The sequence below is a fragment of the Apostichopus japonicus genome, chromosome 15 (genome assembly GCF_037975245.1).
Source record: "Apostichopus japonicus isolate 1M-3 chromosome 15, ASM3797524v1, whole genome shotgun sequence".
Lineage (NCBI taxonomy): Eukaryota > Metazoa > Echinodermata > Holothuroidea > Aspidochirotida > Stichopodidae > Apostichopus > Apostichopus japonicus.
The window spans coordinates 23,962,341-23,976,562 of NC_092575.1; the positions used below are offsets into that span (position 1 = coordinate 23,962,341).

The 14,222-nt window shown below is 35.9% G+C and overlaps 1 protein-coding gene across 1 annotated transcript in view; it reads right to left on the minus strand.

Annotated features, from left to right (window-relative positions):
• The window catches only part of LOC139981022 (adenosine receptor A2b-like), a 59,103-nt gene that overhangs the window by 27,654 nt on the left and 17,227 nt on the right, over positions 1–14,222 (minus strand). The gene's annotated exons all lie outside the window — the stretch shown is intronic.

Here is a 14,222-nt window from a genome sequence, read left to right on the forward strand (position 1 = left end):
TTACCTGACAGATAAAACTGAAAGCTATATACACTAGCGAGGTATATAACATTCTAGCGAAAGCGGATATACACGGCTATACACAACATTGCATTAAATTTAAATTGCTGTAAAGGTCATATATATATATATATATATATGTATATATATATATATATATAGATAGATAGATAGATACATATATATATTTATATATATATATATACAAGGGCGTAGGAACCGGGGGGCTGGGGGCGCCAGCCCCCCCCCCAGTGAAAAACGTGGAGGGGCGGAAGTATCATTCCGCCTCCCCGCTTCGCAAGTCAGAAAACCCCTTTTTCATTTCCAAATGAGAAAAAAAAATCTCATTTGGAGCACCAAATTGCATCTAAGGCCTGGTGAAAATACAAAATTAAGTTTACAAAATGGAGTTGGTGTTGAAGTGTGCTATGTTGCACCAAATTGCAGCTGAGGCTACCTGGAAATGCAAACAATTCCAAAGGGGAGGGGGACACCCCCTCCCCTTAGACCCCTCCCCCAGGCCGGCCATCAGTCTTCAGCCCCCCCACTCAAAAGTATCTTCCCACGCCACTGTATATATATATATATATATATATATATATATAAATATATATATATAAATATATATATATATATATATATATATAATATATATATATATATCCTTTCATGTTGCATAATTTAATTTTAATCGCTACCACAGTGTGATATCACATGAACTGACACCGATATGTAACAGAAGATTTGCTAATGGACGATTATTGTTTCATCTATAGCTTCATTTCAGTGTAGTTAACTGTTACACACTGAGATATAATCTTATAAGGCCTATATTTTAATCTAGAGAACATTTCTTAATACCTTTTAAAGCAATTTCGTAACCAGATCCGTCCATGATTTCAGAAAAGAGAATTGCGCAGCAGGAACGGAACTGATTGTTAAAGAGGAGGTGATATTTGAACGGAAATGAAAAACCAAAATAAGAATAACTAGGACAGTGAACCTATCGCGGATTACATGCTTCCATATATAGCTATATCAGTCTGTTGCCTATGAATCTATAACGGAACAACACTGACGATAACACTGTTTTATCCCTTTTCGGTCCTGTTGTGTGTTGACCGGGTATGATTCATACGATTCTATATATACGGTACACGTGGTAAGTTGTCAACCTTGTCAAGGTTAAAGTGATTCACATTACAATTAAATTAAATTAAAAACACATAAACAAACATCTTCCTTCTACAGGCAGACGTTTGACATGAAAAATACGGTGTGCAAGGGAATGTATATATGTCAAGAGATTCTCGTTTCTGTTGAGGAAAAGTAATTTAAATTACATTAATAACACAGTTTGGTGCTTTTGGATTTGGCAGGGGGGGGGGGCTGTTGTGGGGAGGGGATCAGTTTTAACGAAATTTTACAGAAAATTGTTAATTTTTTTTTTTTTAGTAAAAAGTGAGACGATATCAAAGCGTTTCTACACGATTTTCTTAGTTTGATCAAATACAATAATTTCATCCTTAATAATAATAAAAGAACAACAACCAAGCTCAATATGGTTTACCTTGGCTTTGAGCAAACCTGGCTCTTTCTGAATTCGTCCCGGTCTTATTAATCAGATGCAAACAACAAAATGGGAAACTAGGTTATTTTCTTCATTAACTTCATTAGTTGCAATGAAACTTGGCTATATGGTTAGGCCAATATGCTATATATATATTTTATGGTATTTAAATATCGAAACAGCGTCGAGGAGATTATTAAGAGAAACTCAAAACGCTGTTTTAAATTATTTATAATACAAAAAAAATCATTGCTTTTGATGAAACAAACACTCGGTACCCGTCCTAGTTGTCGTTTAGAAAAAAAAATATTGATTATAACGAATGATTAATTGACTCGAAATCATTGAGATAAAACATTTCATATTGTCGATTGTTCCGGTAGTTTTGTCCTCAGAATAGGTTATACATTGTATCATGTTTATAAATAATCACTCACACTAATTGCAAAAAATACAAAAATACATTTATGACAGTATAGTAACTTGAAAATGAAAAATTAAAGAATGAAGATGATCAACTACAAATTAAGGAAGGTTCTACTCATCCATAACAAACTAGAATGTAATACAGAGTCAACGTTAACAAGCGAGACTTGTTTCTTACATCTTAACTATAACATCTTTCAAATCTCGCTGTTTCTCGGCAGCAAAGGGGGTGTTGGGGAGGGGAGAGGGAGGAGAGCAGTGCATGTTGGGGGGGGGGAGTGAGGCGAGATGGGACACATATGTGCGCGTGTATGCAAGGAGGGGGGGGGGGGTTCTATGAACGTTATACTTACATCTTTGTAATTTACGAGCTCTGTTGATATAAATTGTTGGTATATATAACTATAAATTGATTTTTCTTTCTTTTCCACCCCTCCCACTTCTCACCTTAAGCCCCCTAGATACGTCATTGATTGCAGAAGATACAAAGACGTGCGCAAGTGGGGAGGGGGGCATGTTCCCCTCCCCAGTCCTTCATATTCTGTCACTTTTAGATTCAAGCGGAGATTAATTAGACGACTTCTCCCAGGACGCCCTAAAATTGGGATCAAGAGATGTGGGTGGTTCACCTTCCCCCCTTTTTCCACTCCCTCCAAAAAAAAATATATATATATATCAAAGGGTGTTTCAAGTGGTGTATATTGAGCCCTGTGCGTTGAGACCCTTTTAAAGACCTACTTTAAAGTATCAGCATGCCGCAGTATGTACCATTTGAGGTATAATATTTCAATTTGGTCCCAGGGCCACCGCCAACCTTTAATACACGCTGTATCTACCTCTAACCCTCCATAAAGGATCATGCCCATATTACATCACCCGGTGGAAACTGAACCTACCCCCTGCCCCCTCTTCCCCTTCCACCTCCCCGCCCGACATTTGAAATTCTGTGCACTGAAAATCAAACTTTAACACAGCGAAGTTCACCGTGACGATGAAATCACAATAAACAAAAACGTTGAAAAATTTGAAAAAAAGAAAAACATCACGATTTTTGTTTTTCGTGACGATATTAACATAATTATATACCTTTCCATCTCGAGCGAGTTGTGCAGTTACTGTAATTGTTGTTCTTATACGTACGTAAACGATGCTCTTTAGTCGCTTCGATACGCAAGTGAACATTGTTCCAGTACGGTTCACATATATGTATATACTTATCCAGCAACCTTTTCTTATGTACATGGCGTATGCATTCACCCTTTAAAGTAGCTAATGGACCAAACAGTATACTAAAACGACACCTGTCGCTGAAGACTTGGAACTAAATCTTCATTTTGAATAAAATCCAGGTCATTCTCTCTACTACACTTACAGTTTAAAGAAAACAAGGAAAAGTCGAATGAGAATGAGGCCGGGGTGTCAGTCAAGGCAATTCATTTCTATCTCGCTCAAAGCAATTAATTCCGTTTGATATTAAAATTATCTTTAATATATGCTTTATAAAAGAAGGAAACAGTCGGCATATAAAGCGGGAGGCCCGGGTTAGAGAGTCGGTGGAGGCTGGAAGGTTTTTCACTGTTCTGGATTTCCCAACTCACTACGATTACAATTATATATAGAATCATGTTTGATCTCTAGAGTAAGGCAAATATGTCACCAAAAACAGAACTAGTGTTGTTTGATACAGATGACAAACGCCTACAGTCATGGAATTACAACCTTTCTTACCGGTTCGAACCTCTGAACATACAATCAGCGTCCATAGCCTAGTGGTTAGGGTGTCCGCATACAAAGCGGGAGAACCGGGTTCGAATTCCGGTGGAGGCTGGAAGTTTTTTCACTATTCTAAACTTTCCAACTCATTAAGTTTTCAATTATATATATGTATTCATATGGAGATTAATTTGAATCGTTTCCATGGAGATTTTAAAATTGGTACAAATTTGTAAATTGCCAACCGAAATTTGCATTAGTTTTGGTACTAAAACCAAGAGCGCCTTGCTTCGTTCAACTTTAATCTTGTTTTTAATTATCACTCGATGTAGGGCTTTGGTAACCAAAAAGTGCCCTAAATTTGTTGGACACATGCCAATAACTAGATTTGTAACGAAATTCTCTTTCAACAGAGAATTACAATATATTCTGGTATATATGTTGTTTAAAGGGATATTCCGGTGGTAGACAATGTGACACTTATATGGAAGAGATAAATCTTCCAACACTGTTAGTTGAAAACTTCATCGCATTATCTTATCCCTAACTAGGGATATGGTCGACTGAACGTATTCTCTATTTTGACAGGCTATAGACTTGATCCTTTCATTGAGAGGAACACAGTGGGTGATCTATAATGTCATCGTGGCAGATAAACCTCACATACTTGAGTTTCCTTTTCTATAATCTACTTGATGATTTTTATATGAAACCTGATACATTTGGAATGTTTGCTTCCCTGTCAATGTACTCTGTATTTTAGAATTTGATCTGTATAAAATATTATTTCCCTCTGAATAAGTGAGTTAAAGAAGAAGAAATAATAGAGTAACAAAAATATGCTACGAATGTTTTTTTGTTTATTGTTTGGCCTAAAGATGTAGACAATTTCCAGCAATTTTATTAAGCAATAGATATAAGCCACCGGAAGGTCCCTTTGAATATCAGTTAACATTTACATCCAAATAAGATACAATTACAGAGAAAAACAGGGAAAATGGTAACCTTTAATAACAGTTATAATACCTCATTTTAATGCGACCCTTCAAGCATTTTCAACACTGACATAGTCATAGAAATCGAAGTAAGGAGAATGATGTCATGCGACCTGCACTGAAGCCACTCAGCCTACTGGTGGCGCTTTGTTCGTACGGCAAGAAAATACCATTGCGTAATAAAAACACTACTTCTTTGGCATGTTTGAAATCATAAAGTCGACATCAATCATTCATAAATGGTAATATCGCGTTCCGCATTTGGGTGTCGAAATCACCAAAACATGTGTGATGTGACTTCGGTTTCACGGGTAACTTTAAGAAGTGATTGTAGAAGCAAATTAAATAGCAGTCTAATTTACTAGTGTCGTCTGCTCAGCAGCAGTATTAATAAATAGAACCATGGGCATGAACTTAGCTTAGGCTCATAGGTGTACGGGATCATTTCGGTTTGGGGGGCAGACACTTTTGTGCCCGAAATTTCCCGTGACACTATCTAAGCGGAGCGCCACCATCGGTTGGCGCGTAGCGTACAAGAATTTTTTTGGCAAAATATGCCTCTCAGATTGCAGGAAATGGCACTTCTGAAGCCTTGCAAGTTGCATCTAAACATTCTTTATTTTATGATCTCACGTTTAGAAATTTACTCTTTCCAAAAAATTTGGTAAATTAGAAGAAGAAAAATGGTATCATCACTTTGACGGGGAAAACTAGGACAGTATATTTTTAACTCCTATATATAGTTACCGTATTTATTATTTTAACACAGTACTCAGCTACCCCAGAAAAAAAAAATTTTACTGCGGTTTTTTCACTTCAGAGACTGCTAATCTCCATGCATGCTTGTCACCACGATTGCGAGCGGCGTTCACTGATTAATAATTTTGGGCGATAGTGCAAAAAGCGTGGTAGCCCAGATGAGCTGCGCTTACGGTGGTGTTACACGGAAATATTCGGGCATCATGATGCTAAATAAAGAAAATCATTAGGCCTATATTAATATTAATGTCACAAAACAAATAACACAGAACTCCGCAGAATTTTCGGGCAAAAATATGAAAAAGATTCGGGCAAGCTACTACATATTTATATATATATATTTTTTCTCCCCTTTAGGCTGCCCGAATTTTTCAGGACTTTTGCCCGAATTTCTTGTCCTCTGGAAATTTGGGGGGGGCAGTCTGCCCCCCCCCCCCCGCCTCGTACGCCTATGCTTAGGCTACGGCTGTTCTGCAGTGTTACTGTAATTAAATCTGGTCTTTCCTTTCGGATGTGACATAAGCCTAATGAAATAAAGGCATTCATTATCGCCACCTCATTTTATGATATCCTGGGCTACAACAACTTGTAGCCTAGACTAGTATGATTTAGTGCCTAGGTCTTATCTTATTCCAAACTTAAGTTTAGACAATGTCAGCCTATTTACATTGTTCCTCAAGTTACTGGCTGAACACCACCTGCACAGATATGACCTGGTTAAGAAGATTGTTGAGACATTTTTCAACCTTGAGATTATTCCATTATGGAAAACTCTTCACAATGAGGAAAGCATTCTCCAACACAACATGAAGGCGTCATGTGCTAAATAAATTGGTTTTATTCCTGCACCTGTAACTAACTGGTCTACCTTTCAATCAGTCTCTACTTACTTTACACAAGGTACGTAACCATGTCATACGATAGCCTATACTATTTGATTGTTTTGGTCAATCATGTTTTTTAATCTTCTTGTTCATACTCATCTTCAAGAGGTGAATAACCAACACTCATAAACAGAATAGTCAATAGATTCCCTCAATCATAGCTTGACAGGTAGCACTAGCCTAGCCACATCCCACAACAATGACCATCACCGCCTAACACTAACGCAGCACTATTGCTCCGTTAGTGTTAGGCCTAGACTATAATGTTACTGTCTATACTGATTGAAACTTCGATTTTTCGCTCCTCTGGCCCTATATAGTTATTAGCGGAGGAACTTTAGGTTTCAAAGTTGGTTCTTTTGTCAAGAGTATAGTACTTACCACTTATTGTACCATAACATTTCTCAGTTGTGAAAATTACTCCTACTCTTTCTCGAAAAATAAAACGAGCGAAATAAAATTCAATTTCAAAGTTGGATGCACAAGGGACGTATGATACACAAATGTACACAAATTATATGTGCACAGGGATTCAAAAGATGTCTGTGTGTGTGAGGGGGAGGCGGGTCGAAATCCTAAATCCCCCCTCCCTTTTCGAGTGATTTAGGTAGCGGCATGGACCTTTTTGGTCGTGGCGCTGTATATCATCGCGCTGTATATATATATATATATATATATATATATATATATATATATATATATATTTATATATATATATATATAAATATATACATATACATATATATATATTTATATATATATATATATTTATATATGTGTGTATGTATGTATATATATATATATGTGTGTGTGCGTGTTTAACAATAACAATAATTATATGTAAAAACCTATAAATATTTTACATTTACTTAGGCTATATCTGTCAATTAGAAATGTCACCGTATGTATTCATTCTATAACGCCAGTAATGGGAAAGAAAAAAAGGAAATATTTACTCCAATCCTTTTCATAAAGATCATATAGAGATGGTATATTGAATGAAGCAATAGTCATTTACCTCGAAATAAATAAATAACAACTTACATGAGGAATAAACTAATTCGATAGAATGTTTCTGTCGTCTGTGTTGCTCTCAAATTACTTTAAGCAATAACTTTCAGGATAATTTTGCTTCCTATTCGAGTGGAGAGAGTTTCGAGTTTAGATGAGTGATCGGTTAGACGAGAGACTGCTTGCGAGGGACGAGGGAGAAATCTCATATATATTTCTTCCTTGCATGGTTTCATTAAAAGAATATAATTGCTATTTTATCAAGGTCTGTTTCCATAACAACGAGCTCACATTGATAGTATGAACATTGAAGATGGCGTTGCTTGACCCTCGGTGTCAGGATTAATTTTGCTGCTCAGCCTATACCCTATAGTTAGGTTTTAAGAGTCCACGTCATATATAACGTCAGAGGTTAACGACCAATAAAGAAATCTCACTTCATAAATTTCTGAGCCTTGCGGGTTTTATTGAAGTACTAACATGCATCTCTACAGAAAAAAGCCTATGCGTATAACGTATAGACCAGGGGCTTAAAGCAACGGCCATTCTTATAGCTATGAGCCGAACTTTTTCTTCTGAAGGAAATTTACATCATTGCAAAAGGCATGAATAGAGAAAACAAAGTGAAATAGAGACGAACATTCACCCGAATGACCAAACGATTTTTTTTAGCCAAGGATGTTCAAATCTCATGAAAACATTTACACAGTATTGCGCCGGTATAAGTACTATAACCGCAGGCTTTTTAACCTGGTGCAATTTCGCACAGTCGTTTTAGTGTGATGGAATTTCACATGAAGTATAAGCGAAAGTTTCGTCCCCCAACGCGGCATTGAACATAGAGAATTTATTCATATGCATGTTATGGTTCATGGATCGATCCCTAAGACACTTTGCACGTGACTACCCATATATTTGGCGTCCCATGGAATTAATTAAGATACCCCGAACAAATACACGAACCTAGCTTCTGTTTGTTTATTTCTTAATTATTATTGGGGTCTCTTATTTTTCACTGGCTATTTCCACATTCGACATCTGCTCAATATTCGGACAGTTTACTATAAAGGTCACTGCCTCAACGGTGTCGTCAGTTTTGCTTGAAGACTTTTGCATGGAGCCTTGATGGTTCTAAAGAATGGTTGCAGCGGCATTTTGATGAGGTGGGGTTGGAGAGTTGAAGAGGGAGGGGGAGGGGCAGAGAACAAGAATGTATCTTCGGTGCATGAACACAAAGCAGAAGAAGACTTTTACATCCGTTCCGGTATTAAAAAAATGTTTTGAATGACATATAGCCGGTTTGTTATTATTCAGATTTCTGGAATGATCCATTAATGCTATATTAATAATGACGTCATCCTCTGTGCAGGTCTTGGAGGGATCTTTCCCATTGGCTGATGGGGATTTCTTATTAAAAGTGATGGAAAATGTTTGCGTCATTAGGTCAAAGGCCACATGCTAATAGCATTTCGTTAGACGAAGATATGCTGAAAATGTTCAAATTTGTTGGTATTTTGTGAAAGTATCTGGCAACAACGAAGTAAATGACGTCATCATGACACGATTCTTATGAATATCTTTGTTTTTTTTCTCTTTATAATATTTAACTTAGAGGAAAATACTATTTCTACCAAAAAGTTGCATTCGATAAGTTCTAAAATACCCAGATTTTTGACAGCTAACCAAACATTGCAAATGCTTACAAAGTTTCAACTGGAATGTTGTAACAGATAACTCAAGTTTTTGAAGAACACGTACCGTTATGACGTCACATGTATATACCAGCTAAGTAAGGATCCACTCTAGGGAAGTATCGAAGAATAAAGTCAGTCAAATTAGGCTACATTCAATTAACCACAACTTGAGTTAGGGACAAGAGATTGAAATCGAGTCTTCGACTGAATGTGTGAAATACATTAATGTTCCATATAAGTGTCATATTATCTGCCACCGGACTATCCCTTTTAATGTTACTCCATTGTTTTTATAGCTTCGAATAACTCAAGCAAAACATATTCTTTTAACCCCATTGAAATATAAGAGCACCCTTGGATGCTATTCAACATTACTTTGACCATTTTTCAATATGTATAGTATACTATAAACATGTTATTTTGAGGCCCAAAAAGACTTATGTTTTCCTATTATGGTTTGTGTTGCATTTGTGGAACTGTGATAATGGTCTCTTTGTTAGACTCAATAGTCCAGCCACTTTCCTTGACGAGCCTTAATTGTTAGTGAGGGTCTTTTTCTTTGAAATACCAAAAGTGGTACGGAAAGACCAACCTGTCCTAATGGCAGTGTTCTGTTAATGGTCTGGACTATAGGAAATGAAATGTCGGGCCTAAAGACATCATTTAACCGCACAATATTCAAGTCGTTGTATATGTACAAGCAAAATTGGAGTAGAGCTTATATACATAATCTATCAATCCTCTTACATCAAGTGCCACGTTTTGGAATCGTATTGACCCAGGGAGGCCCCCCCCCCCGCCCGATTTCTTTGAACGTCAAACTTTCAATCCGATTATTATATAGTACAATTCTACAAAGGTGACCATGCAGAGCAAACGAAGATTTGGAAAGAACAAGAATAATAAAGGAAGGAAGAGGATAAAAAAACACAAGAAACTATGCCCGATGTCAGGTTATTGGAGGGTAATGTGTCTATGATTAGAGTAAACTCATTGAGTGTTAGGTGCAAGATCGATTTTACCTAAAACCGGCATGTTTCCTTTTATATGTGTCTGCCTCAGGTTGGAGATTAATACATCAGCTGAAATAGCAGTGCTGGAGGCGTAAGGAGAGAATACGTTACATTACAAGGTTCACACTCAGCTCGTAACTATAACAATTTTCTAGTAGGCTTGTGAATGAGTGGAACGGTTTGCCTGAGAAAGTTGTACATGCAAGTAGTGTGAATGGGTTTGAGAATGCTTTGGAGAAGCATTGTTATCGGGTCTGAGTGTTTGTGTCTTCAGTCTTTTTCTTCTCTCCTATAGGGTTTCTTGATGGGGACTTGAGTGTCCCTCCTGATCCTTTTTTCCCTACTAAACTAAGCTAAACCAACACTAGAACAAGGTAAGTATGGCTAAATGCTACGACGACATATGAATGCTGAGAGTCAGACTTTGTGAAAGGCTGTATATACATTATACATTAGTAATATAGTTATAGTGTAGATTGGAGGGCCTGCTATTCAAAGTGGGGGCGCCACCCATTGTTGGATCGACAAACGATTGTTGGAGAGTCGCCACACAAAAAACACCGGAAGGAAAAACGAAAGTATGGAAGTGTTGAACATTAATAACTTCGGAAGTTTCAAAATATAACACCATGTTGCAACTCAGCACCTTTAATAATATCAAAAATTCCCAAAACAAGGGGATACCACCTCCCCGTACATCCCTTCCCCAAGCCACGACATCCAACACCGGGGAGATGAGGGGGGTTGCCAAGATGACGTAAGCAGGCAATTGGGGTCACCAAAACTTATGGTGCGGTATCAGTTATGACGCACGCTTGGAAATTTCATTTCTTTTTCATAGCAACGGATAAATTAAGGCCGACTTGACAAAGTAATAGCAAGTCTCTCAATGTGTGTTTGCGTAAATTTGCAAAGCTAGATACAACCAGTGTGTGTGTCTGTGTGTAAAAAGTATAGTCGTAACTTGTTTGAGGTCACCCAAGTAATTTTCAGATACATTCCACTGTTATAAGTAGACTGTCTCAAAATAGTGCCCAAACGGCGCCATTATTTAAGGACTTTGCTTCAACAGAAGGTACGCATTATTTCGTCTGCTTTGGGGGGTCAAAATATGTAAAATATAGCACGTTTCGAAGGCTAGATATGTAAAAAGAAGAGAAATTTATTAGACAATGAGTAATATTTGCATGTTCAAACTCAATGTATGTTGCATGCTGCGGCCTTTACACTAATAACGTATAGCACAACATCCCTATGCAACGATATCCCACCAGCATAAAAGCAGTGGCGGATATTGCTAACTCATTCTACGCACATTTTCATATACCTTCTTTTTTTTTCCATTTTCAGAGTAGCTTTAATATTTGTCAGAAGCTTGTTGCCATGACAACGCTAACAATATTGATATTGCCCATTAAGCCTTTGTAAAGGAAATATAAGGAGGCTTTAGGTTAATTTTCAATGTTAGGCTATGGGCAGATCATACAGACAACATTCACAGGTCAACTCGTAAAAATCAGACATAACGGGAAAGAGCTATACAAGTTTTTAACATAAATTACCGGTAATGAATACGGAATTATACCCATTTTTTGGCTACATTTTTAAACCGTACACAGGCAATTTCTGCCTGTGGCTAAATAAGACGTACCAAACATTAGAACTTTAATGCAAACAGAACTGGAAAAAAAACGGGACTCACGAAATTTCTCAGTAAGTTGGCAGTTCGAGGTGTCATACATATTTAATGTTATACTGTCACGACAAATGAGTACTTTATTACCAGGCGTGATATCTACACGGCTAGTCGTGATAAAACCCTGCATCCTACAGTGATATAATGAATAGAGATGCCTTCATTAAATTCAGTCTTTGAGACAAAGTGCTGTCTTTATTCTTATTCCTATATTATAAAACAAAATCAGGACATCCCATTAGCTATTAAACAAATTAATAAATATTTATAAGTTTTCTTATCAAGCGAAGGAGAAGTCTCGGCCAAGGCTTATGTGGCTTGCAATATGCCCCCCCCCCCCCCCTTCGTGAATTTATTGAAACAATTGTGGAACTTGCAAGAATGATGTATGAAAGGAATTCTGAAATAGGTGCACGGCCCGCGGGCCGCTAAAGATATTAGTCCTGCTGCCAATAAGAAATCCCTCACCCCACACCCCCTCCCCAGCCCACCATCATGAGGTCATAAAACATAGTGCTCCAGCAAAAAAAATCTTGGCTCTCGTAAGAAATCAATTTAGAAAAACCTGATGTGTTGGTCACTCAAATTGAAGCAATGTCAGAAATTATAATATAGCTAGAGAGCAGCGGAACGAAAAAGTGTCATGTTTTGTGAATTTTCTGATCGGAGTATACTAACATAGCTAAAATTCTACGTTGTCATGCCAACAAACGTAATGTTCTGTGTATTTCCAGCGGTAAGGGGTATAAGAGAGGAAAAAATTTACATATAGACTAGAAAATCATATTCCTTTGAAGATTTAGTAAAGAGAAACATAATAGCCTATAGCTGAAATAGAATTTCTTTATAAGTGAACCTCCTTGCTTCGGTGATGGAAATTTTCTTCAGACAGCTGTACACAAAAAGAAATATTTATAAAATTATAATTTTAGATATAGAGGAATGTCAAAATATGATATTTCTCTGGTATTTTACGATATCGTAAATATCATCTTGGAATATTTATAGTTGTATTCTGATACGTTATGTGATTATGGCATGTAATAATAATATATGATATTCTAACGCCATTACATTAATATCTAACGTTTTAGACTAAATAAAATTTTTAGAAAGATGTAGGTCTATCAAATGATACCAATACGTATAACTCAGTGCCGGTTAGTAAACCATCAGCTCTTGTCACTATATATTTGTATATAGTGCCAGCATGAAATATATATATATATATATATATATATATATATATATATATATATATATATATATTTATATATATATATATATATCTATATCTATATATATATATATATATATAAATATATATATATATATAGATATATATATATATCTATATAGATATAGATATATATGTATATATATATATATATACATATATATATATATATATATATATATATATATATATATATATATATATATATATATAAATATACGCATATGTATAATACCACACCTGCTGGTATACCATGCAGATAGTCATACCATACACAATGCCATCAATTTGAATGTAATCGTATATTTATAACCCGTATACATTTGCAAGAAACTTTACCGTTGTCTATATTCATTAAACATTATTCATTAAACCTTGTAGATTTATTATGTTTGACATACTAGTGACATCTGATATACTCGTTCTATAGATGTTTACTTGACATATATCATGTATGGACGAAAAGATGTAGAATTTGTGTGCTGAGGTAAAATACAGTTTATGCTTCCGTCCATATTACATATTTATCTATTTCGGCTCATTATTTTGCTTCCACACAGTGAGTTCTATAGTTAAATTACATGAGTACTGTAATAACGGTTAAAGGTCTTGTAAATGATGGATAATATATATGCATCAACATTAAGTTCTAAAAAAAGGGTTTCATGTTTTAATTTTATATTTTGAAAATCTACAAATTGTTTCTGCAAGTATATACTGTGTTCCTGATACTAACTCTTAGCCATATATGCCTGGTAAACACATCGTCCATAATGCAATGTTGTTTTTACATTCCTTCCCTACAAATACAGCATCTGGTTTGCTCTTTCAAATTATCTATAAAAGAAACATTTATGCAAGCTTTTAATTTTGTTTTGAAAATTGTTGGCAAATTTAAGTGAAGTGACGAAGTTTACTAAAAGATAAAGTGACAGAATGTTATCGAAGTTATCGAATGTTATCGAATATAATCACTCCATTCTTATGACCTTTACGGCGTAACAGCGTATTCAGTTTAATTTGTTTTAAACTGACAAATCAGTACATTTTTTGTGTTTGTCAAAACACATCATTCTTTATCATAGTTTTTTTGGGCTAGATACTTTAGTTTGTCCTTCACTTATATATAGAGTCAGCAAACTAATAAAGAATATTCTCTTCCGCCGATGTCTGAATCAACAATGTGATTTTATCTTGAGCACATTTAGAAGATGCTTTAATTTG